Source organism: Rutidosis leptorrhynchoides, chromosome 7 (genome assembly GCF_046630445.1).
Source record: "Rutidosis leptorrhynchoides isolate AG116_Rl617_1_P2 chromosome 7, CSIRO_AGI_Rlap_v1, whole genome shotgun sequence".
In the NCBI taxonomy this organism is placed as follows: Eukaryota; Viridiplantae; Streptophyta; class Magnoliopsida; order Asterales; family Asteraceae; genus Rutidosis; species Rutidosis leptorrhynchoides.
Genome location: NC_092339.1, coordinates 271,050,336 through 271,063,954, shown reverse-complemented (window position 1 = coordinate 271,063,954; position 13,619 = coordinate 271,050,336). Strand labels below are relative to the sequence as shown.

The 13,619-nt window shown below is 31.6% G+C and overlaps 1 non-coding gene across 1 annotated transcript; it reads left to right on the top strand.

Annotated features, from left to right (window-relative positions):
* Nucleotides 1-3,850: 3,850 nt before the first annotated feature.
* LOC139860900 (small nucleolar RNA R71) lies at nucleotides 3,851-3,957 on the top strand. The gene has a single exon (XR_011763527.1). It is a non-coding gene; the product is annotated as a small nucleolar RNA R71 (small nucleolar RNA).
* Nucleotides 3,958-13,619: the final 9,662 nt, after the last annotated feature.

Here is a 13,619-nt window from a genome sequence, read left to right as displayed (position 1 = left end):
CAGCTAAGTGTGGGGAAGTCTAACCCCACTTAACGTTAAATTAGGGGTTCGGGTTAGTGCATAACTCGTTAAATAAACATGCATAATAAGTAAGGGTAAAAGACGCATTTTCAAATATTAGCAAACAGTTCAGAAAAGCAACCGTTTTTGAAGAAAAACATGTGTGATAAAACAAGAAGGAATGAATGATGAGGCGCGCCATCTATCATTCGACGAGCTTTTTTATTCCAGGTGCTTTTGTTTTGGACTAAATTAACTATTTTACCCGATGAAAGAAAAGAAAAGATGGATCTACACGATGAATTCCATCATTAAAGGGAAGTAAAGTCTTCCGAAAAAGACACGCACTTCTTGATTTAGGTCAAGAAGTTGTCGTCCAGACCAGCTATAGGTTGACGAAAAATCTAGAAAAGTCATCTCTAAAATCAGCAGGAAATCCACGGACCTCAGCATCAAACAGGGTCGTCATGTGGTCAGACTTATCCAAACCATGAGAGGATCTGTCTCGTAAAATGGGGAGGGCGCCGTGCAAATTAGCTTGATAAGACTAATGAATCAGATCCCCAGAAAGGATAATCTCCTTAAAGATTAAAAATCAGCTTTTAAGACTGATATTACTCAATCCTTGAGATTGACCTTAAAGATTGAGAATTACAAACTCATGGAATTCAATGATATCTAAACTCGAGCTTGAACGAGAAATATTTTGATCAAAATTATAAACCGATTTGTTTTCTGAAAACCCATTTTCAATGCGTTCATTACTATTGAACGTAAAATCCTAGGAATTCACCTGGAATTCATTAGGTCACCTGAACCAAATCGGGTGTCAACCGTAAGAACGGTGGTTGCATAGCATGGTCGAAGACAGGACCTTGTGCCAGACCAAAAAATCATAGGATGATCTTTACTATTGCTCCTACAAAGGATAGTACTAGCATCCGACACGTTTATAGACCATAATCAAAAGTAAGTCACGGGACATTGCCTTAACAGTTGCTGGTTCATCGCTTTCCTTTATAACCGGACGGTAGTTTATCGAAAGGTAATATACGGGACAAGTGAACTGGACGTGTTGCTTTCCTAATACAAGGTTAGAAAGTGGGTAACACAAAACCACAAGTGTTGAGCTAAAATTTTCAAATCTGAAACCCACACAACCCACAAAAATATTTTGCAAACACCGGTGAAGGGTTATTCCGGAAAACTTGTCTAGGGTAAAATCTAGCTTGAATTTTCAAAAGATCAAATGTTTTCATAAAGATCCAATTTCCTAACGGATCTAAATTTTCATAGTCATGTGGGACTGTAAACCGCCTTTCAAATGTGCACTTTGCTTTGGAAACTGAAAGTAAATCGGCTATTTGATTGCAAGTGTCGTTGACCTAAACCCGAGGCAACTGTGGATGACACACCCACCTTTAACCATGGTTCTATCGTTACTATCATTGTTTATATCACCATATCAAAATCACTGATGTACAAAGTGTGATGAATAAAAAAGTGATTCATGTATGTTTTTATTTCAAGTTATGTATTGCTTGAGGACAAGCAACGTTTAAGTGTGGGGATGTTTGATAAGGCTAAAAAGGAACATATATTTCATAGCAATATCCCTCCTAAATAATAGGTTTTCATATGTAATTGTATTATATTTTCATTATAGTTGTTTAAATAAATAAGTGCGAAGACAAAAGGCGAAAACGAAGATTTGAAGACACAAACGTCCAAAAAGCTCAAATGTTCAAGATACAATTCAAAAGGTTCAATTTATTGATGAAAAACGTCTAAAAAGACAAGAGTACAAGTTACAAAACGCAAAGTACAAGATATTAAATTGTACGCAAGGACGTTCGAAAATCCGGAACCGGGACATGAGTCAACTATCAACGCCCGACGCAATGGACCAAAAAATACAAGTCAACTATGCACATAAATAAAATATAATATATAAATAATTCTTAAAAATTATATCTATATTATATTATTATTTAATAACGTCGACAAGCAAAGATCCAAAATGATGTGAGCTGGAAAATCAAACTCCATGACTCGCGGAGTTAGAAGGCCAAAAACTCCACGACTCACGGAGTTGTCAGAAATCAAAACGCCTATAAAAGGCCATGCATTCGTTCGATAAAAATATAAATAATAATAATAATACTCCGTAGTATAATATAACTAAATATATATATATATATATATATATATATATATATATATATATATATATATATATATATATATATATAATATATATATATATATATATATATATATATATATAGTATAGATTAGTGTTATATTAGATTAGTTTGGGTTATGTAAAAGTTATTTTTACGGGTTTTAAAGTCGGAGCTCTGTCCGTGTACTACTACGCGATAAATAATCAATGTAAGCTATGTTCTCCTTTTTAAATTAATGTCTCGTTCTTAAGTTATTATTATGCTTATTTGAGCCGAAGTAATCATGATGTTGAGCTAAATATTAAAGACGGGGTAATTGGGTTTTGTACCATAATTGGGGTTTGGACAAAAGAACGACACTTGTGGAAATTAGACTATGGGCTATTAATGGGCTTTATATTAAATTAACGATACCTCGTTAATTTAATATAAAGGTTATGATTTGACGTATCTATATATAACCACATACGCTTAATCGGACACGATGGGCGGGATATTTATAAGTACGAATTATTGTTCATTTGACCGGACACGGGGATGGATTAATAGTCAATGGACTCATTAAAACAGGGGTGGATTACATTCAAGGGTAATTGGTGTAATTGTTAACAAAGTATTAAAACTTTGGTTTACACACAGTCGATAACCTGGTGTATTCATTAAGAAAAATATTAAGACCTTGTTACAGTTCGAATCCCCAGTTAGTTGGAATATTTGACTTCGGGTATAAGGTTAAATTTGCCGAGCAGTTTATAATTATGACCGATGAACTATTATGGACAAAAACCAGATAGGTTTCAAATACATCCAGGACAAAGGACAATTAACCCAGGACAATAAATAATCAAAACGTCAAACATCATGGTTACGGAAGCTTAAATAAGGATAATATATTTTATTTCATATTTCCTCGTATTTTTATTTATTATCATTTTAATTATTATTATTTATTTTATATTGTTAGTTAAATATCGTCATTTACTTTACGCTTCGCTTAAAATATAAAATCGACAAACCGGTCATTAAACGGTAAAACCCCCTTTTATATAGTATTATATATAATTATATATATTTTGTACAAATATAGTTGTTTGAAAATATAGTGTGCAATAAGCCCGCTCCCCGTGGAACGAACCGGACTTACTAAAAACTATAATACTCTACGATTAGGTACACTGCCTATAGTGTTGTAGCAAGGTTTAGGTATATCCCATTTGTAAATAAATAATTAAAACTTGTGTAATTTTTAATAGAATTTCCTTGTAAAAAATATAATTATTTCGTATACACCCACGCTACCACATCACATTGTTAGTTCAATACTGAGACAATCTTTTATCAAATGTGGTCCTCCACACTACTAACAACTAATTCTTATTGAGTGAATATCCTTAGTCATCTTTTCCATTCGTCTCTCGACAGCATCTATCTTTGCAGAAATGGAATCTAAGTCATGGCTAGAATCGGCTCTAGCTGCTTTAGATGATCTAACGATATCTTTTTCTTGGTGCCACTCATGTAAGTGGGAAGCAGTGTTATCAATAATTTTGTAAGCGTCAGTTGCTGTTTTCTTCATAATGGAACCACCAGCTGCTATATCGATGTATTTTCTTGTTGTGATGTCGCATCCTTGGTAGAATATTTGTACAATTTGACAAGTGTCTAAACCATGTTGCGGACATCCTCTCAATAACTTTCCAAATCTTGTCCATGCTTCATATAAAGTTTCATTTGGTTTCTGTGTGAACGTAACAATTTCTCCTTGAAGTCTCGTGGCTTTAGATGCCGGAAAGAATTGTTTAAGAAAATTTTCAACTAAAACGTCCCATGTATCAATCGCCCCTTCAGGTAACGATTCTAACTAATCTTTGGCTTCTCCCTTTAAAGTCCAGGGAAATAACATGAGATATATCTGTTCATCCTCAACTTCTCGAATTTTAAATAGTGTGCAGATCCTATTAAATGTACGAAGATGTTCATTTGAATCTTCCTTCAGCGCACTACTAAATTGGCATTGATTAGTCACCATGTGTAGGATTTGTCCTTTGATTTCATAATCTGGCGCATTAATGTCTGGTTGAGTAATTGCGTGACCTTGGCCAATGCGTTTAGCTGGCATTCGGTCTTCCATACTTAGAGGTTCCAGATTCTCCATGATTGAATTTGTTGAATCTGAATCACTAGAGGATTCTGATTTAATGGTTGGTTCCTCGACAATCTCCGTTTGAATGATTGGTCGTCCCTGAATATTCTCATGATTCTCAATTGTGAGGTCGGGTTTAAAAAATGGATTATCGGAAATTTGAATTGGAGTACTTAGTCGACTAGATGAAGATTCTAAAGAAAATTCAACAGTGACAATATTTGCTAGATGTCTTGATCAAGTTACAGGTGGTGAACGTACAAAAGGTGGTGAACGTTTTGCTCGGTGCATTCACTGAATATCCTATTAGTTATAAAAATAAGAAAAATTATATAAGTTATCAAATTAATAGACTTTTCTGATTTTGCCCACGTTTCGAATAGCCAATAGATGCAGCAGGGAGCCAGAACCCATTAAATCGGAAGCTCACAACTCAGCCACTAACAAATCCAACTATTACTACGAAGCAGAAAATTTGGATGTCTATCAATTTAACCACTTAAAATAATTTTTCGTTGATATTTAAAGAAATTTAGAGAATAAATAGAAAAATTCTATGTCCTAAAAACTAGAATGTCGAGAAATAAGAAAGAAAAAGAGCGCGTCGAAAAACGTCGAAAAATAAAAGGTCGAAAAATAATAGGCGTCGAAAAATAAAAATAAGAAAGTAGTGCGTCGAAACTTAAAAAAGAATTAAAAACTAAGAATTAAAAGTTGCGTCTAAAAATATTAAAGCTTAAAAGAAAAACTATATCTCAAATGGCAATAACTTAAAAAGGTACTAAAATATAAAAACGGCGTCGCAAAATTCTAAAGCACCTAAATCTTAGTCTAAAGAAAAAGCACTTAAGGGATTTTACGGCAAAGCCTAAAAATCTAGAAATAAAAATAACTATGGCAAAAACTATGATTTAAAACTAAATACGAGCGAAAAATACAAATATTACGCTAAAACGAATAAAAAGATACAAAATATAAAAATATACTTAAATTTGTAAAAAGTACAATTTTTATAAAAATATTATTTTTATATTATTTATTTTATAAAACTATTAATTTTATATATTAATAAAACTAAATAAACTAAATATATAAAACAAATTAAATACAAAAACTAAAATAAAAATTAAATTAATACACTAACCCTAATTAGGGTTTTGATTAAATAATAATAATAATAATTACTCCGTAATGATTGCAGTGGAAAGTCAATCAGGGCGTGTCAGACAGGGCCATGCGATCGCATGGTCCTCACCTTAAAAATCCATGCGATCGCATGGATAAAGATTTCGGGCCAGGCTTTGGGCTGCTACAGTACGGGCCTCGAGTGTTTTTATTAATTTTTTTTTTCAGTTTTCAGTTTTATATATTTATATAATATATTTATATAAATTAAATAAAACTTATATTTTTACAAAATAAAAATAAAGAAACCTTTATAGTTTTATATATATATTTAACAAACTATTAAAATTATATAATTTTTGTTTTTCTTTTTATATTTTCGAATATTTAAAACGTATTTTTACAAAAGCGTATTTTTATAAAAGTAAACTAAAAATTAATAAAAATCTTTTTTTTTATATATAGCGTTACGCTTCCGGCGTTTTAAGCAAGAATGTCCCCGGCAGCGGCGCCAAAAATACTTAATGTCTGCGAGGTGTACTAGGAAATAGTATTAATTTTTATTGCGAAAATACTATTAAATATGATACAATTTTACACAAGATAGTTATTTATTTATAGAGTGGATATACCTAAACCTTGCTACAACACTTATAGGCAGTGTACCTAATCGTACAGTAGTGTAGTTTTTAGTAAGTCCGGTTCGTTCCACAGGAATCTTTAAACAAGCTTAACGCTATATTAGTTTTAAATTTATAAAAATACAAATATATATATATATATATATATATATATATATATATATATATATATATATATATATATATATATATATATATATATATATATATATATATATATATAAGTAATATTATTATTATAAAAGGGGGTTTTTACCGTTTAATGACCGGTTTGTCGATTTTAAAACTTAAGTCGCAGTTAAAACCTAATGTAAAATAGTAAAAATAAATACAACTTAATTTAAAGCGTAAAGTAAATAACGATAATGAAATTGCGATAAATAAGAATGCGATAAATAAAAAGTATGACAATTAAAGAGTACGATAATTAAAAGTACAATTAAATACAATAACAATAAATAAAATTGCGATAATTAAAAGTGCAATTAAATATGAAATAAAAGAATTATGCTTATTTAAACTTCCATAATCATGATGTTTGACGTGTTGATTTTAGTTTATTCCCATGGGTTAATTGTCCTTTTTCCTGGATTATTCAATATGTCCATACGGATTTGTCCATAATATTCCATCAGTCATAATCATAAAATGCGGAAGTCTTCGTCAAATTATTCTTATTCCCGAAGTCAAATATTCCAACTAATTCGGGATTCGAATTGTAACAAGGTCTTAATACTTTGTTTAATGAATACAACAGGTTATCGACTGCGTGTAAACCATGGTTTTACTACTTTGTTAAAAATTACACCAATTACCCTTGAATGTAATCCACCCCTGTTTCAACAAGTCTATTAACTATTAATCCAGTTCTGTGTCCGGTAAGATGAACAATTATTGGTATTTATAGATATCCCGCCCACCGTGCCCAGTCAAGCGTATGTGGTTATATATAAATACGTCAAATTATAAGTCTATATATTAAATTAACGAGGTATCATTTAGTTAATATAAAGCCTATTAATAGCCCATTGTCTAATTTCCACAAGTGTCGTTCTTTTATCCAAACCCCAATTATGGTACAAAGCCCAATTACCCAATCTTAATATTTTTAGCCCAACATCATGATTACTTCGTCTTAAATAAGCATAATAGTAACTTAGCTACGAGATATTAAATTAAAAATAACATTAACCATAACTTACAGTGATTAAAAATAGCGTAGCGTTACACGGACAGAATTTCGACTTACACCCTCACAACATGCGCTAACATACCCTTATTATTAGAATTTAAAATTAAAATTAAAATATAAATATAAATATATTTACGTATATAGATAGAGAGATGGATGGATATATATTTAAAACTAAGCCAAAACACGCGTATTTATAGCATCAGGCCTGTCACCTACTGCCATGCGATCGCATGGCTTTTTGCCTTCCAGGCCATGCGATCGCATGGCCCCTTTTTCCAGCTCACATGTGTTTTTTTTTCATTCTGCCGACGAATTTAATAAATAAATATAATATATAAATAATTTTAAGAATTATTTAAATATTATATTATATTTATGTGCATAGTTGACTTGTAATTTTTAGTCCGTTGCGTCGAGCATTGAGAGTTAACTTTGGTTCCGGTTCCGGTTTTTCGAACGTCCTTGCGTACAATTTAATATCTTGTATTTTGCGTTTCGCTTCTTGTACTCTTGTAATTTTGAGACGTTTCTCATCAATAATTGGAACCACTTTGATTGTACTTTGTACTTTTGAGCTTTTTGGTCGTTTGCGTCTTCAATTTGTCGAATCTGTCTTTTGTCTTCACCTTTTATTATTTAAACGAATATCACTTGTAAATAGAACAATTGCAACTAAAAGCTTGTCTTTCTTGAGGGATAATGCTATGAAATATATGTTCGATTTTAGCATTATCATTTATGCTAAAAAGGCTTAATTTTAGTGGGTTAGCCATGTTCCATCTAGTCCACTAATTTAATTAGGTTGGGCCATAAAATAAATAATAGTTCTAGTCCAAATAAAATGCTAAGTCCAAGTAGTGAGCTAGTGTATACATGTAAATAATTAAATTCTATTAAAATAATAATTAATTAAATAATTGTTATTAATAAATAAAAATTATAATATTTCAATTATAATTAAAGAAAGATGTAAGTCATCTTAAAATTTATGTCCTTCCGGCTAGTGACGCTAAAGGTCGAATTTATTCAGAAATAAATTAAAGTAGGCTATTCATGAGAATACGAGTTTTTGAGATATAGCGAATAATTTCTAAATAAGTTGTGACTTCAGAAAGTCTTCAAGATGGCAGAAGTATATACACAAGTAGATATCTATGAACACATATAAGAATGCAAGTAGAAAAAGTCGGTCGTTACACGTTGAGAGTTTGGATTCACAACTCTCGAGCTACTGAATATTCTCGTTTGAAAGAGGTATCATCAGAAATCAAAAATATGGACACTATTATAGACGCAGGATCGGCAACTCCTGATGTTATTCAGAACCGAAATGCTTTTTTCCATGAAAAAGAGAACATTCTTAATTTTGAAGCTATGTATTCCTTGCAAAAGTCTAGGATCAAATGAGACGTAGAAGGTGACAAAAATTCTAGATTTTTTCATTGTTCACCCAAACACAAAAGTCGACTACAACACATACAAGGTCTGATGGTGGATGGGTCTTGGGTGGATGATCATATTTCCATTAAAGATAGATTCTATGATTACTTCAAACATAACTCTCCGGGTGTGAATCATGATATAGGTTTCGATAATATATCGCCTCATAACAAGTTATCTTCTTCTGATGTTGATTTTTTGGAGAGAGATTTCGATGACATAGAAATTAAGAATGCGGTTTAGATGGTTCTAAAGCTCCTGTCCCTGATGGTTTTTTGTTTCATTTTTTGAAACAGTTTTGGGAGATTTTTAAAGGTGACATTTGTAGTAAGGTGCGCAGATTCTTTGCTACTGGTACTATACCTTATGGTGCCAATTCTGCTTTTTTCACCCTCATCCCGAAAGTTAGTAATCCGGTACTTATTAACGAGTTTCATCCGATATCATTAGTGGGATTTTTCTACAAGATCGTCACGAAACTGCTTACCAACCAACTTGCGCTAGTTACTAACAAGATCATTTCCCCTGTTCAGTCCGCATTCATTTCAGGTCTCCAAACACTCGATGGTCCGTCGATGCTTAGCGAGATTATCTCATGGTACAAGAAAAAGAACAAGAAACTAATACTTTTTAAAGTCGATTTTGAGAAAGCGTACGATTCGGTGAATTGGAATTATGTATTATTTATGTTTTCTTCTCTTGGTTTCGGGGAGTCATGGATAAAATGGATTAAAGGTTGTTTATCATCGGCTAAAATTCCGTGCTAGTTAATGGTAGTCCTAAAATATAATTCTCTATTGAACGGGGGCTTCGTCAAGGTGACCCACTTAGCCCATTTCCTTTCATTATCGTCACGGAAGGGCTTCATCTCGCTTTACATTGCCCCATGAAACTTAAGTTTATTCGTGGTATTCATATAGGTGAAACCCGGTTATCTCATTTTTTATACACTGATGACGTCATTATACTCTCCAAATGGTAGAGAACTGAATTACATCATATTCTGCTTATTCTTGAAGTTTTTTACAAGGTATCGGGTCTTAAAATTAATGTGACAAAATCACAAATTTTCGTTATTAGTGTCCAAGATTCTGAAGTTGAAACTTTGCTAACGAGTGCGGGTGTTTTCCCTTCTAATTACCTCGGTATATCTATTGGCGCCTGATCTCAGCAAAAAATCACGTTTTTAACCCAGATATTAAGCCCTAAATCACTAAAGTTCAAACTTTATCGCCAAAATAATTGCTTTATCGCTTTATCGGTTAATTTTGTATATTAAGTAATTACAAAGGAGATGCAAAAAGAATCAAGTAAAATGGAGCTAAAACGAAGATTCTTGATAACTACTAAATTATACAGATTTTTGATAACATTTTAAGGAGTTACCTTGGTATTTTAACGACATTTTAATACTTAAACACACCAAAATGGGTAAAAATGGGGAAAAAGGTATGTCTAATATTTTGTTTAAGTTATGTATTAAACAGGATCAAAATAGATAAAAAGATTGCAGAAAAATGATGAAGCCGCCGGCATGGAAGCATTGAAGCAGCCGGCTTGGTGAAAGGATTCAGAATGTTCTTGAAAAGTCCAGAAAAACACCAGAATTCGAGAGATAACAGTGAAGCCGCCGGCATACTACTGAAGACGCCGGCTTAGTCCAGTTATGTGTACTTAAAGCCCAAGAAATAGCTAAAAAAGGCAACGAAATCAGAAAGATTACAGATCACGGAAGCCGCTGGCTAGATATTCAAGTCGCCGGCTTGGCCAAAGACGGATACAGGATTTTTTCGCTTGAGACTTAAGTTAAACTTGGTGAAGGAATAACCGAACTAGGAAAGCCACCGGCTTCATCCTGAAGCCGCGGCTTGAGTCACCGAGTTTGCACAATATAAATACAGAACAGTTGTATCAGTTTTAGATGTACTTTTTCGATTTGCTCTTAGGGTTTTCACCAAAAACGAAAAATCTTAGTGTTAGGGTTTCTATTCAAATTTTCAAGTTGTAATCAAGTTATTAATCAAGTTTATTCTTCAATTTATCTTTAATGTACATGTCTTTGTTATTTTATTCCTGATATTGCGTTTTCTTTACTGTTTTTATTCTCTGTTCGTCTACCACTATGAACTAAATGTTCATAGTGGTTGCGTGGACGAAATCAAACTTTGTCTGGGAATCAGATGAAGCCACCGGCTTGGCTGGAACAAAGTCGCCGGCTCCGTACTTAAATCTGTGGAGTTTTTGGTTTTCCCAGATCTGTATAAACTGAGTTTCTGTGATGATTATTTAAACTGTTTTGAATCTTCTATGGTTTAAAATAATTGTTTTCCATGCTTAATGATTAAATAACTTGATATTAGGATTGATTAACATTTAATCCAACAATCTATTATTCGATTCATGCTACTTGTTTAGATCTAGTCAATCAAACTTGTTTAATTGGATTGCATACAATTGAGTTAAAAAAATTGGTAGTGATAAATCTGTTGAATTTGAATCACACTTATATAATAGAATTTAATATTGTTAGGCTTAGTCAAGATCCTCTGTTTGGATGTGTTTGGTTAATGATTGTATGAAGACTGGGTAAATATTAGCTTTCAGCTAGTAACTTGAGTTGATCTGCTTGAAGTTTAATAGTATATTTTCTTTTCAATCTATTTGCATGTTAATTAAACATCATCATAAGATTAATTTGATATGTATTGTGTAATTGAATTGAACACTAAGAATTGAGATGTTAGCCTTGAACATCACTTGTCTAACATATGCTTTAAGTCGTATCTATTGAATGTTATGCAACACTTATCTTAACCAGCTTAGGAATAATAGTTGGTCTATGATTATTATCTTGGTTTGTGTTAATATAAGTCATGAAACTTGCCTAATAATTCTCTTAGAAGTTATTCGTTCATGTAACTACTTTTATCTTATAATTGTTTCTTTATCCTTTTATTTCTTGATAAATTGTTATTTTATTCATTAAAAACATATCTTCAATCATCTATTTCTTAAGAGATAAGATTCAACAACCTAAAAACATATAAAAATCTACCTTTAGTTCTTTAATAAGAACTAGGCTATATAATAAACCAACTTAAAACCGCATCTACGCTCTCTTGGGACGATAACCTAAAATACTACATCTGATCGGATCTTGTTGCTCGTTAGGGTCTTAAAAGTAAATAAAGGTTTTATAAATTTTAAAGTTGAAAGGAAAATTAAGCACTACTGCACACACTTTTGACACCTCAACTTTTTGGCACCGCTCCCGGGGAGCACGAAAAATACGAAAATTAGATAGTTATTGATATTTCTTGAAAAAACGTGATGACGGTCCTCCTTTAGGGGATGGTTGATGGGGTTCCGATTTAAAGGCTCCTGCTTGAACCTAGACGTTGACGGTCACTTAAATTTTGAAAGATTCAATAGTCCGATTTATTTTGATTATTCGTTGTTATGCGATAAAAGTTGGTATTTAATATTTATAGTTATGTTAATAATATTTATTATTATATTTATCAAGTTAAATTATATTAAATTATTAAAGTATGTCCAGTATATTCTCATAAATATAAAATCAATAATAAATAAAAGGATTATATTAAAATCGAAATTAAATTGTCTCCATACCGTAAAGTCTCAAGAGTTTTCTCCTAAAATATTTATTTTATTGATTTTAGCTCAAATAAATACCCGATCCAAGAATCCCGTCTTAGAGGATATGTTACCCGATCCCGATATATTATTTAAACATTCTAAAGAACCGAACATTGTTAGGAAATTAAACTTCGATGAAGGAAATACGTCTCAAACTAAAGATAGTCCACTGTCTAGTCCACCTACTAGTCCTGATTCTAATCATTTGGGATCTCTTTTTGATTCATACATTGAAATAACTACCGAAAATTCTATGGAAGTGTTAATGAAAGCGGGTCGTCAAGGATTAGGTCATGCCATTAACCAGCCATCTATAACTGAAAATTTTGATATTAAGGGTCCTATCTTTCACTTGCTTAAGGATAACCAATTTAGGGGTACTGAAAAAGAAGATGTTAATGCGCACATTCTAAACTTCAAGGATATTGTTTAATATCTCTAATGTTGAAAATAATATCATCTGTCTTTGTTTGTTTCCGTGGTCGTTAAAAGATGAAGCTAAAGAGTGATTAAATTCATTACCTGAAGGAGATATCACTAAAACTGTGACGACCCAAAAAATTTCGACTAATTTTAAACCAAACTCTCGATACGATATTATATTTTTGACACGTTAAGAAAAGCCTGTTAGGTTGAGTCTCAAAAATTTTGAACTGTTTCATATATTCAATTGACCTTCGACCATTTCCGACGATTCACGAACCACTATTTGTAAATAGTTATGTGTGAATATATATATATACATATAAATAATAATTGGAAATATAATTAGAAACATTATATGCTGTTGTTATTAAAACGAATTATGTAAAATAAAATAAAAATAGAATATTATAATAATTATTATTTATAACAGAACTATATATAAATAAAGTATAGTAAAAATAAATATTAAATGATTGTAATACTCGTTTGATGTTCCGATTGATATTAAGCAAACTAAATTCAAACTTATATGATTTTAAAATAAACGGTGATCCGAAAATAAGTTCTATAAATTATAGACTTATTAAAAATGTATTTAGGAGCTGTTTGTTAAATTTTAGAACTTTTATATTTTACCCAGAATTGAGAGGGACAGTTGAAGTAATTTTTATTTAATAAATTAATGATCAAATTTTATACCATAATGACCAAAATAAATAAAACTATTTAATTTAAAAATATGAGATTTTTCTGAAGTCTTTTACCCGTCACTGATTAACAACGGGCACGATATAGCGCTTTAT